Source organism: Xiphophorus hellerii, chromosome 22, assembly GCF_003331165.1.
Source record: "Xiphophorus hellerii strain 12219 chromosome 22, Xiphophorus_hellerii-4.1, whole genome shotgun sequence".
NCBI lineage: Eukaryota > Metazoa > Chordata > Actinopteri > Cyprinodontiformes > Poeciliidae > Xiphophorus > Xiphophorus hellerii.
The window spans coordinates 31,086,184-31,099,531 of record NC_045693.1 but is presented as its reverse complement, the minus strand read 5'-3'; the positions used below and the strand labels follow the sequence as shown (position 1 = coordinate 31,099,531).

Genomic DNA, 13,348 nt, shown 5'->3' with positions numbered 1-13,348 from the left:
GGTATTTCAATTTAAACAGAGTCTGACTTTAAAGAGCAGGACATTTCTCAAACACTAATTAAAGCCCTTCCCATAGTTTTTAGGGAAAGTTGTGTAAATAAAAGCAGAAAACACAGAAACATAAACCCATAAAACTGATAGAAACTTTATTTATAGAGAAAGTGCTGCTTTTAAACCCTGCCTTCATCATATTCCTGAATATCCACATGAAGACTCAAACAGGTTTTCCTATTTTTAGCCTGTTTATATAAAACACACAGTAAGAAGTAAACTCCGACACACACCCTGTCCATGATCAACATGCTTCCAGTCCTTCATTAAGAAGGTATTTAATGTGAAATCTACAGAATGTCAATATGTGAACCTTTGGGGTCATTTTTAAGGCTCCTGCTGTTTCTCCATGTTTACTAATTAATGAGAATTTATTTATTATCTGCTGCACCATGACATCACAGAATTTATTTATTTATTCCAGTTGATCATCTGAGAATAAAAATGTCAGTGCTTTTTCAGCGCCCCCTTGTGGTCAGGCAATTATCTCCTGAATTTTTCTTCCAAAAATATTAAATGAACAATAGAAACATTAATCTGAGAAAAGTTTCAAAATAAGCACTTTCTGTGGAAACTTAGCTTTTTTTTTGGCTTAATGACTTTAAAATATTATAACATAAAGCTTGGTCTTGAAAATTTTATATTTCATCATTATTGGTGATTCACTTACAGGACAAGAAACTAAACATAATTGTGGTGTTAATAATAATATTATTAATAATAATAATTTACAGTGCTGCTTGTTAATTAGCCTGTTTTTACTTTCTTTAATATCATCATGTTTCACATTTGTTTTAATATTACAACTAAAAAAATAAACTGATATAATTTGGATTTTATTCTGTAGGTTATGTATCGGTTCCACTGAACATCGTTACAGAAAACAGAGTGAGAACTAAACAGCTCACTGATGAGAAAACACTTCACACTGATTTTCCGTCTCCTTTTTGGAGTCGACATTCAGATAAACTCAGAAATAATGCAGAGTAGCAAATAATACAGCATTTAAACGTATAATAAATGTCTTCAGAGGATAATAATTAGCTTACAGGAGCTGTAAAACTTTGTAAGTACAAAATAAAAATGCTGCTATTAAGGAAGAATAATTAAAAAAATTAACTTTGGACAAAACGTTTGGCTCTCTCTTCCTTAAACTCCCGGGTCCTCTCAGCGGGCGGCGTGCAGGCACAAGGAAATAACAACACTGCGCGTTGACGTCACAGAAATCACAGAGTTTAATCCCATACAACGCATTAATTAACAACAGAACTGCAGAGGGACAGAGATATACATTTTACCTTGAGACAGGAAAAATAGAGAAGGAAAAAAACAAAGAAAAGGCAAAGACGTGTCTTTGGAGATAGCTGATGCAAAAAAGCAAAATAGTGGCAGCTTTCTGAATTTTTTACTCCTGACACGAAGTCTTATACTAAAGGTGTGTCTTGTCTTTTTAATATATGCACTTAAGGCGTTCCTCTAGTTGACCAACTGGAAGCTACCTTGGACACTCAGAGAAACTTGGAACTCCCCCTAATTTACGCCAAAGATCAAAAGGCCATCTGTTCTCTGGTAAAACAAAAGAGCCAACAGCTGCGTCCTGACCCCCTGTGGTTCTACGGTCATTCTGGGTACAGAAAAACCTGAGATAAGATTTCACAGATACCTGTGAAATCTGAAGTCTCTCTCATTATCTCTCCTTACATAAATTCTCAAAGAAACTTACATCCCGTAATTTTTAGTTCAAGGAAATGTTATCTTTACAAACCCCAGTTTTGCTTCTCTACAGTCAGCACCCCAAAAGATTGAGTCCTGCCAAAAATAACACATAAAATCAACAGAACAAAATAAGGTATAATTCCTGAGCAATTTTCTAATACTAAACAAAACATTTTCATTCAAACAATTTCCATTTGCTTCTGATATAGTCACAGATAATACAATTTTCAAATACATTCATCATTTAGTAGTTTTAAAATGAGATAATACAATCTTCAGTAAAAACATGGTATTAATACTTAGAAAAATGTCTTAGAAATTAAATGTTAGCGGTTTCAATCTTCTATATTGTATTAAGTTTCACACCGTCCCAGATGTTGGTTTCTGGGAGGCTTTTGATCTACTGTGAACAGAACAGGCTTCTCTCCCCCAAGCTCAATTTATTGCCCTGCAGGAAATGCTAATTTTATGGCCTCGTGTGCTCTGGCCGCACAGCGGGAGGCCCCATTGAGAGATCTGCATTTGGCCCCTGTTTGTCTGAATGCTTAACACAAACCTGTTCAAAATAAAGAAATTTGTTCAAAATAAGTGTTGAATATACCTTTTACACATGCCGTAAGATTAACTGTATTAAGCACTAAAAATAATATTTTTTCCTCAACACTGCTTAAATTCAAATAACTAAATTATTATCAATCAACTGAAACATCAATTGTAAATTTAGTTATTTATCAAAATTCTTTCACAGACCAGCTTGAAGTTTAAAATGTTGCAGTGTAACTGAGACCAGTCCTCCTGCCTGTGGGCTTTCTGTGACGTCATCAAACTCTTAGATGTAGTACCTAATTCAGCCACTAGATGGCAACTAAATGAACATTCTTACAGCATAAAACTGAAATAATAATAAAATGACAAGCAAAATATTTACACATATATACACATATTTCTGCAAAAATTAATTTGCAACAGAATAAAAAATTACATTTGATGATAATGTGTATAATTTATAACATGTTCAGTTATTTATTTTCAAATTAGCTCGACTGGATGGATAAAACATGTTGATTTCAAAGCAACCAAACATTTTTTACCATCTTGTAAATATCTACAGTCTTCGTTTACCAGTCTGCTCTACACTTTAACAGACTGATTGCTTTTCTAATCTTCTGCAGGAGTTTCCTTTCTGCAGCAGCAGACGCACATCAACAGCTGGTCAGTGATCTCTTTACACATAAAGACAAACAGAATCAGGTCCATGAAAGGGCTGAAGAGAAACAAGGCAAAAATAATTTCTGTCATTTCAGGGGAGTGCAGATATGTATAAATAAAATAAATAAGCACAGGCAGGATTGTCAACGTGTAATTAAGCATTATTATAACAAAAATTCCCATAATTCTGTGTTTCTCTGCAGCTGGGAAAGACGAGACATTAGGTAAATATGTAACACCACTGACCAGACTAATGATGAACACTGGCGCAGAAAGAAAGCCAACTGTCACAAGCAGATAATAGAACTTAAAGATGATGACATTTGTGACAAGAACAATACAAAACAACCAGACTGAGGCGCAGATAATGACTGAACCTTTGGTTTGTCTGATGAAGTCCTGCTGTGGCCAGCAGATCAGAAATAACCTGCAACAAAAGGCAGAAATACAACTTCAATACTACGGCACAAATATCTGTAAAACTGACTTAAAATGTATTTTAAGGCAAAAGCAGTTTTGGTGATAAAATGTGTGTTGGTACCTTTCTACAGCAACACACATCCTGAAGCAAAGACTGGTCACAGCACCAAAGTTGTACATTTTAAAATAATATGTGATTATAAGTAAGTTTTCCTGAAAAGGATCCATGGTGGCTTTCAGCAGGATCAGAGAGAGAATGTGTATCAGGTTGCAGATGAGGAGGTTCATGTAGTAGCTGACAGGAACTCGATCCAGTCGAATCTGCAGAAACAATCAAAAGTCAGACTTTTATAATAAAGTCAGGAATAATAAAGTCTGTATTATAAAACAGAGGAAAAGGGATAATTATCAACAAAATCATTTCTGTTTACGTGAAACAGCTTTTTATTATCTGTTATTAAAGTTACATGTGCAAAGTTGTTATTTACCTACCATGCAGCACAAAATGATGACCAGGAAAGTGAAAGGAAGGAAGAGCCGGAAGTTCAGTGAAATCATCACAGTGAGATAATCTGGAAATCCCATTTCTGTTCAGTTTGTGCTGTAAAACTCAGTCAGCCCTGTTATTTAGAGACAAGAAGTGTGTTTCACAAACTGCTCCATTATGGTCATGAATTTGTACATGACAATGATAATATTGTCATTTATCATTTTATTACTATACAAGCAAATTACATCTTGGTGATTGCTACATGCAAAGTGTTTTCCATTCAGTACTTTTTTCATGATTGAAAATATACAGTTTACAATGTAATTCACCTACAAGACACAACATTTTCATTTCTACCCAACTGTCCTGTCAAACTTTTAAAATAAGTTTCATAACAGTATTTAGCAACCAGAAAAACAGTTTCTTCTGTTGATCCATCAATTTTCTACAACTCTTTGTCCTTGTAGGGCTGCATGAGAGGGGGCTGCGTTTCTCCAGCAGTCACTGGGTGACAAACTGGGTAAGGGGCGCCAATCCCTGACAAACTGGTTCTTTCTTTTGTGCACAAGAAGCTTAGTTAATAATAAGGAGACCAAAGTGTTCTGAGAAAAATATCGTTATCACTATAACACCGCAAGCACCCGAAATTATTAACACAAGACAGGTTGGATTCAAACTCTCATGTTGTTCATGTCAGCTTCTGATTTTCAGTCTGAATGTCACATCAGAAATGAAAACTCATCATCCTGAGTCTTCAGATTGCCTAATGTTAGTGGGACTACAGAGATCCAGATTTAGTTTTCTATTCTGTGCTAACATAAGAGGACCTGGGGATGATATTCAACAATCCTTGGTTGAAAATTGTTTGTGAAATTGCAGTAAATCTGATGCTGCTGAAGGACTCAGACCAAACTACCTGACACCACCAACAAACTCAAAGTCAGTAAAACGCCTCCTCCTTCCCTGTTCAGACCTTCAGTTTAAGTCGTCTTCCCCATGTCTAGGTTTAAGCTTCTGCTCTCAGCTGCAGATATGTAGTAGACTGGTTTGTATGTTGATAAGCCACAGGTGTTCCTAATAAAGTGGCCACTGGGTGTTTCTGGCTTACAGAACTACAAACTTGGTTTTAGCTTAGACACGTTAGCTAACTTTTTTCTCATGAAGCTCATGTAGCATCACATCAGATCAACATAAAGTTTTCATGGAAGACATTAAAATAAAACACAAGTCACTAAAACCTGTTACAGTGAATATGCTTTTCATTGCAAAGTTAATGAAGTATTTCTGACAAAATGTACTTACAGCTTCTTTACTCAGTATGGCTTCCACCTCTGCTCAGCTGTTTAAATAGGAAGGGTTTAAACACAAGCAACAAAAAGGAAACTGTGGTTTTGCTCAGAAGTTATTGGGTCTTACAACCACATGCACACAGAGTACAGACAGTCCTTTATGATTGAGCTACTCTCTACTGGCATTACCTCAAAAACTAAAAATAGTTGATTAGGACTATGGTTGTGCTTTTAAAATCTAAATCATGAACAAAAGTTCAGAAAAATGCATTTCCATTGACAACAACTGGAACATGAAGATGTAAAGATAAATTATTTGGAGAGTTTTCACACTTGTGGTGTCAATGCCAGGCGAAACGTTTGGAATAAACCAGGAATGGTTCATCAAGCCTGGTGGTGGCAGCATCATGCTGTGGTGAAGTTTTGCAGCAACAGGAACTAACAAAGCAGTCAGAATAGAGTGAAGATGAATGCATGATTTTGTTGTATCAGTTAGAGCCTGTGTTTTTATTATGGTGGTAAATTAAAACCCATTCTGTGACATCAATGGTTCTAATCTGGAGTCAAAGCTTTGAGGTTCTCTGTCCCCCTGGTCAGCTGACTATGACTCTTACCCAGAACAAAAGGCCTGATTATCTGTGATTCACTTTCCTAAAACTGCATTGAAGTGCAGAATGGATTACATTATGTTTTATTTGAAAACAGCTCAAAACAGTTGATTCAAGATTTGAGCTTTTTATCAGTTTAGTTGACTCTGTAACCAGGTATCCCATTGCAACCGACAATTTTAGGAGCGTCAACGTTTAAGAACCTGACAAAACTGTGGTGATAAATCTTCAGAAGATTTTTGTGGTTATGGTACTTAAGGAGCCCAAAAAGTGCCCTAACATTACCTCTGAAGGTCAATTAAAACTTCTGGTTTTATCTTTTCCGCTCATCACATCAGTTTTATTTTTCTGTAGAACTGAATGAAAGATGAACTTCACATCCCAAACCTGACTGATGTCTGATTTTTAAAGTTATCTCATTTTGTTACATAAGATTATTGATAAATAATGTAGTTACAATGAAGTAATTTCTGTTTGGGTCCTTTTATGAGGACATTTGACTTTTTGAATTGATTTTTACCACATTTTATGCAAAAACCTGGTGACCTGCACTAGAGATCTGATGGTTTTCTGTCATTGGGTCTTTTAGCAGGATAATGATCCAAACCGTTTGACAAACAGAAGCGGGTCACAGGGTACACGAGTTATCTTCATGGAGCAACACCATGTGAGGGCAGCATTTATTCAGCAACAACGTACACAGATTATAAAGGTGGCACACACAACCACACACACATCATAAAATATCAAGAAGTGATTGAAGATTCTAGCATTGTCTTCTAAATGTAACAGGAGTAAAAAAAAAAACACGTTTTTTAAGTTTAGTCATAAAGAAATCTAAATACTCACAACTTCCTATGAAAATAAGAGGAAAAATATCTGCAAGTTTCTGATTATTTCTGATAATGATCAATCTATTAACTGAACATAATCTTTGTTGTTGTTCACAGACGAAGCAAAATTATATCCATAATGATATTAAAGGAGTCACAGTTTCTGAATATCAACCTGAGAAGAAATATGAAAAACCATTTTCAATTAATTACCCTACTAAGAGAAAATTATTCACAAGTAAAAACATCCATACATTTTCTAAAGCAGAGGTCTTCAACTCCAGTCCTTGGAGGTCAGTGTCCTGTAACCTTCAGAAGTGTCTCTGCTTCAACCCACCTGATCAGGACTCTGAAGAACTTTCACATTTCAGGAGGTGATTCAGCTGCTTGATGCATGTTGGACCAGGGACACATATAAAAGCTGCAGGACACTGAATAAATTTACAGAATTGTGTTGTAAGGTTAAGATCACAACAAATCCCCTACAAGGTCACACTGGACAACAACAGATCAACCCCAGACTCTGAGACTCTGCAGGACTCAACTAATGTGTTCAATGTTAAAGCAAAGCATTAAAAAAGAAGTGGAGGAGAAAAACTTGATGGTTTGATGGAGGCAGTTTTTGTCTCTCCAAAAACACAACAGCACAACAATGGTTTACTGTTTCATTTGAATAAACCACAAGATTTCTGGAATGATGCGGTTTGGACAAATCGAACCAAAGTGGATCAGCTGCAGGTGTGACAGGATGCTTGGCTTCTTTTTTGGACCTTATGAGCAAAACAAATATCTGCAAACCTTAATCAACTGAAGCATCACTGTCACAAAGAACAGGTGAAAGTTCCCCCACAGTGACGTGAAACATTTATTAAATCTACAGATTAATAACATCAGTTTGTGATGAAGACGCTGTTAGAAGGTGTTTGCAGGGAGATTGTATCACCAACATTAAAGCTCCAAATCACAGGAATAATGAGCCTAAAGCTCAAACTCTAGCAGTTCTGCTTTGCCTATGATGCAACAAAAACAACTGTCCTATAAATAGAGACTGATGCACAGACTGACTGTCACTTATTAATATAAAGTAACTAATTTAGATATTTTGTTTATTTTCTAACTTACATTTTTACTGGCTGATAAATTACTATTGATTTTGAACTATTTCAATAAAATTCAACTCCTCTTTTTGACAAAATAATTTTCATTTCCACATATACATACAAGCTGGAAAAAAATCATATTTGATTCTAAATGGATTAATATGTTTATGTCAAACTTTTTTTTAATTCAGGCAGTGCCCTGTTACAGTTATACGGGGCTAAAATTCTGCATCTGATCTAAAGATTGATAAATGAGTTTACATCATTTGTTAAAGGCTGATTGCTGTGACACTAATATTAGTAGAGCTAAAAGTAATGTAACATTAGTAATGTAATATTTTGCTCATTTGCTTGGTCTCTCCTTTTATTTCAGATAGATAATCTGCTGCCATCTTCTACTGCAGGTGTTTCCATCTTGCAGCAGCAGAAACAGGCCAGCAGCTTGTCGACGGGTCCTTCACGCAAGAAAACGAACAGAAGCAGATCCATGAAAGGACTGAGCAGAAACAAGGTCACAAAAAACTGTGTATCGTCATACATATAATAATAATCTGATCTAAAGGTAAAAAAACTAACTGGTGGGACAATTGTTACAGAGTAATTAATCAGCAACAGAACAAAAGTTGCAATTATTCTACGTTTTCCTTCCGGAGATCCTGAGGCGGCTCTAGGCAGAGATATGAAGGCCCCGAGTGGACACAAGAGGACGATGATAGAAGGAATGAGAGCAAAAACAAAGATGACTGAAAAGTAGCGAAAAATTACCAGAAGAGGAAAAAGCCCCATGCAGAAAACCCAGACAGAAACACAGATTATTAAAGAATATTTAGTTTGTCTGATGAAAGGCAGCTGGATGATGAAAAAACACCTGCAACACAAAACAGAGAAAATCTGTTAATATCTCTGCCAAAACTCTGCAACCCTGATTGTTTATGATTTTAAGAGTTGTTACCTTTCCAGGGCGATGATCATCCTGAGGTACAGACTGACCATCGCAACACCACCGTAGATTATGAGACATGTGGAATTTGGAAAACGTCCATCTTTTGTTTCAACAGTAGCAATCAGAGTGATGAGCTGGACTGCATTGGCGGTGAGGAGGTTTGTGTAGTAGATGGGAGGAAGGTTGTCAAAATGAACCTGCAGAAAACATTTAACAAATCACATTATGGCTGAAATAAACACAGTTTGATTCATGTGTCCATCAGAGTTAAAACGGGTTAATTTAGTGATGACTAAACAAAACTGTAATCATATTGTGTGTCCTATTTCAGCTAATAAATGGAAATATTTATATTTACTTTTGGAAAATATTAAAGCCAAAAGGAAGAGATTTGATGGATGTTATAAAAATAAAAAATTCTAGATTTCTATGATTTTCCAAATGTTTTAATCTTTTTTTCCCCAAACAAATTTGACTTGAATTAAAATAGTCTTCTGAAACAAAGTCAGTTTTATTTTTATTATTTAGATCATTCAATTTAATTCCAAAGGATTTGGTCCCAAGTGTAATTTAAAATAATCTACTACGACTACGACTATTATTATTATTATTATTATTATTATTATTATTATTATTATTTTATTTTATGGCAAAAGGTAACAATGATTAATCAAAAATCTTGACCCTTGACCCTAAGTCTACTTTGATCTTCAGAGTAATTTGGAAAGTTTTCATCAGTATTTCATTTCAGTATTGATAACATTAAATATTAAATATAGCCAAAGTTTAAACATGAAGTGAATTTGCTGGAGTCAAAGAATGAACAAGTTGTCATGACGACATCAAGATTAATAGCATTTGCGCCAACACTGTCAAAAAAGTCAAAATGAGTTAATTTATTACTTTCTTTTTTTATTTGCTACTCTGCATTATTTCTGTTTTTGCTAAAACAGGCCTTCAAAGCTAATAATGTTTCCAGCGTTTGAAAAAGAATGAAAAAATGCTACAAATAATAAGAAAACTGATCAATGGATTTTAGATAAATTTACATTTGTATGTTTAGAAAAAAGTCAAATGTTTGTTTTTGTCAGTATATTAGAAGTAAAAAGTCTTTTCATTTGGGAAGAAGAAATGCAAATAATTTCAACAAAAGACAGAAAACTTTCAGTTAATCAGTAAATTTCTCACCATGCGACACAAACCGATGGCCAGCAGAGTGAAGGGGAAACAAACACGGACGTCCATCCAAATCATCACATTAAGATAAACTTCAAATCCCATTTCTTCGTATGTACTTCTCAAAAATCCTGTTGTAAAAAATAATAAAAATTATGAAAGCATTTTATTTGCTTATTTACATGATATCATTAGTAAGACTTGCATTCATCTGATGTACTACTATGGGACATTTACACAATTTACAACAATATTTAATATAAATATTTAATAAAAACTGTTACAGTAAAATCATTTAATAGATTTTTAAATTGTCAGAAGATATTCATCAAAAATATGACTATAATTAATAATTACTTTACTTACAATATCTTTACCAGGATGTCTCTCTGCTCTACAATCCAACCTCTAAAATGAACAGATCTGCAGTCGTGACGTATTGGTTCGATGTTAGAAATGTTAAAAAGACATTTCACCAGCAGCTGCACTGAAATGTCATCCGTACCAAACATTCACACGGTTGTACATTGGACCATCATCTTTTTGTTTTTTTGTTTTTTGCTTCACTGTGCAGTTTTTTTCTTCACTGCATTCAGAGCTTCGGTGTGGTGAGATGAGTGGCAGGAAGCAGAGATAGTGATCAAAATGCAGCAGGAAATGTTTTAAGAAATTCTGCATCTTTACATATTAGAGCCTTTCGCATAAAAATGTATTTTTTTTTACAGTTTATTAGTGTGAAAGGTCCCAAAGTCCAGTAACTTTGGCACAAAGTTCTATGTTTTTCAGAGACACCATATGGGATCATAACTGATGGAGAAGCAGAGCGAGAACCCTTAGACATCAGCTTGAATATAAAAGTTATGACCCATTAATGTGACTGAAAAGAACAAAATGTAGTTCTGCATCCAGTGCAAACATAATGCAAACACTTTATCATAATAAACAGAATTTTGCTCAAAGAATTTGAGATTTTCTGTCTGAAACTTGTTACTTTATGTTTTCTTTTTAAAAACTGTTACATATTAGATTGATGTCAATGTGTGATTAATAATGTGACCTTGGATTTTATGAAGACATACCAAAAATGTCTATTCATAAATCTCACATCCCTCCTGCATGATGAAAACCTTTTCTTGGTGCTTTGAATTTTTCCTTGTTGTGAGGGAATGTGGTGAAGGAGCCACACAGAGGAGGGGGCATGTTTCAAATGTTTCTTTTACCATAAAAACATTTTTTCTCTGTATCTTCAGTGCTTCTGTGGCAGGAAACAGAGATAATGATCAAAATGCAGCAAGAACATTAAGCATAACGAACCTCTAAGTAGATTTGTGACACCAATATCACAACACAGCGAGTGACAACAAGTATATTCTTTATTTATAGCATGGCACAATCACAATTTCATTACTCATATTTCACATGATTAACTTTTTTTCCTTCAAAATAAAAAAAAAATCAGTAAATTTTGACGAAAGCAGAAACCTGTAAAGCAAGGGAGATTTAAAAATGTAAAGCAACAATCTAAAAATATTATAGAAGTTGTTGAATTTCACACAATAATTTTGAATAGTTCAATTAAATCAGTTTTCTCTGCTGAATATATTACATGGTTTCAAATCTCTGCCTGGTCAGATGAATATGATTTATATGCAGACTCCTTATGTCTGCATATAAATTGGATCTGTTTGTTTTATTAAACTAAAAGTAAATGTATTTCTTTACAGTATTCAAGCTGATGAGCTGCTGAGATCAGATCCTTCACTGGTTTCCTTCCTGCAGCTGCACAGACACACCAGCAGCTTGTCAATAAGTCCTTTGCACATGAAAACAAACAAGAACAAATCCATACATGGACCAAAGAGAAACAGGGTCAGAAAAAAATCAGCAATTTTAAAATAATAGCGATTAAAATCTCCTAAGTAAATATAATAAATAACTGCAGGGAAGATTGAGACGGTGTAATTAACCAGCAAAACCAGAAGCATTCCCATAGTTCTGTCTTTTTCTTCAGATGACACTGATAAGTTTGTGTTTATCGATTTGAGGGTCCAAAGCAGACACACAATGAACACAGGAGCAGGAAGGAGCGCAAAACCCAGGAACAACAGTCCATGAAGGAACTTTAAAAACAGAAGGCCCAAACCAAAACTGAACACCCAGATCAAAACACAGACGATCACCAAGCCTTTGGTTTGTGTCACACTGTATTGCAGCGAGAAGGAAATTAAAAAACACCTGCAACACAGAAAAGATTGTAAAAATCATGAAGAAAGTCAGGCTGTAGGATGTTACACATCTACCACACCGGTACCTTTCCAGAGCTATGACCATCCTGAAGTAGAGGCTGGCCAAAACGCAGCAGGCATAGACGTGAACAGAGTCCAGATGTTTCCAGTGATAATCTGAATGTTGAGGTAAAGCGATCAGAATGATGAGCTGGACTAGATTAGAGAGCAGAAGGTTCATGTAGTAGGAGACCGGAGCACCATCCAACCGCACCTGCAGAACCATTTAAGAAAAGACAAAACTGGATGTTTACTTAGTAAACATGTCCATATGTTTTTAATAATGACTATTTCAGACCAGAAACAATATGGGTTTTACGTACCAGGCAGCACAAAGTGATAAGCAGGAAAGTAAAAGGGAGGCAGACATGGACGTTGATCCAAATAATCCCACTGAGAGAATCTGAAAACCAGTGTTGTATAAAGTACTGAAATCTCAGAGTCAAGTAAAAGTACAAGTACCTCTCCAAAATACGACTTTGGTAAAAGTCGAAGTCACTGACTGAAATGTTACTTGAGTAAAAGTCCTAAAGTATCTGAAACTTCTTGTACTTAAGTATGGAAATTACTGTAAAAATGGATGTACTCAAGTAATGTAATGAAAAGTACAAGTAAAAAGTAAAACAAGGCAAGTTTGAATGACATTTCTTATATTTTGGTAAACTTGTCAAATAAACTTAAAATAATGTACCCAACCAAGTGCAGGCAAAATGAAACCTGCTAATAAATTGTTCCAGTTTTAAAGAGTAGCACATGTTAATGGTTTGTGGTTTTGAACTTGCATGCCTTTCCTATATTCGTTACATTTAGTCTAAATTGCTATCGCTATGGCTTCTGTCCCCCATTGAACTAGGGTGACCAGACGTCCTCTTTTTCCCGGACATGTCCTACTTTTCAGACCTAAAAAGATGTCCGGGGGGAATTTAAAAATTGTCCGGGATTCTGGTCAACTGCCTCAAACACATTACATAGCTTACAGTGCATTATAGGGCACGGCGCTGCGTGTCACGTAATCCCTGAGCCGCGTCAGTGCGGGCAGCACTCTTCTGTGTTCGACCCTCCCACCCACTCGCTGTACGGTGGTCTGATTTCTAATTTCCCCAACAATGGGAGAAGCGAAACAGGTGTATCCTATTGGAGGTGATGAACAAGCCCAGGCAAGCAGGCTACCGACTTTGTTGCAGTCAATCAGTAGATGGGGTCAAAACACTTTGTTTCTCTCTCTCGC

The 13,348-nt window shown here is 35.4% G+C and overlaps 1 long non-coding RNA gene across 1 annotated transcript; it reads right to left on the bottom strand.

Annotated features, from left to right (window-relative positions):
* Positions 1-2,692: 2,692 nt before the first annotated feature.
* LOC116713547 (uncharacterized) lies at positions 2,693-5,245 on the bottom strand. The gene is made up of 4 exons (XR_004337889.1): positions 5,189-5,245; positions 3,889-4,016; positions 3,518-3,717; positions 2,693-3,403 (listed from the first exon to the last, which is right to left on the bottom strand). It is a non-coding gene; the product is annotated as an uncharacterized LOC116713547 (long non-coding RNA).
* Between the last annotated feature and the right edge of the window lie 8,103 nt (positions 5,246-13,348).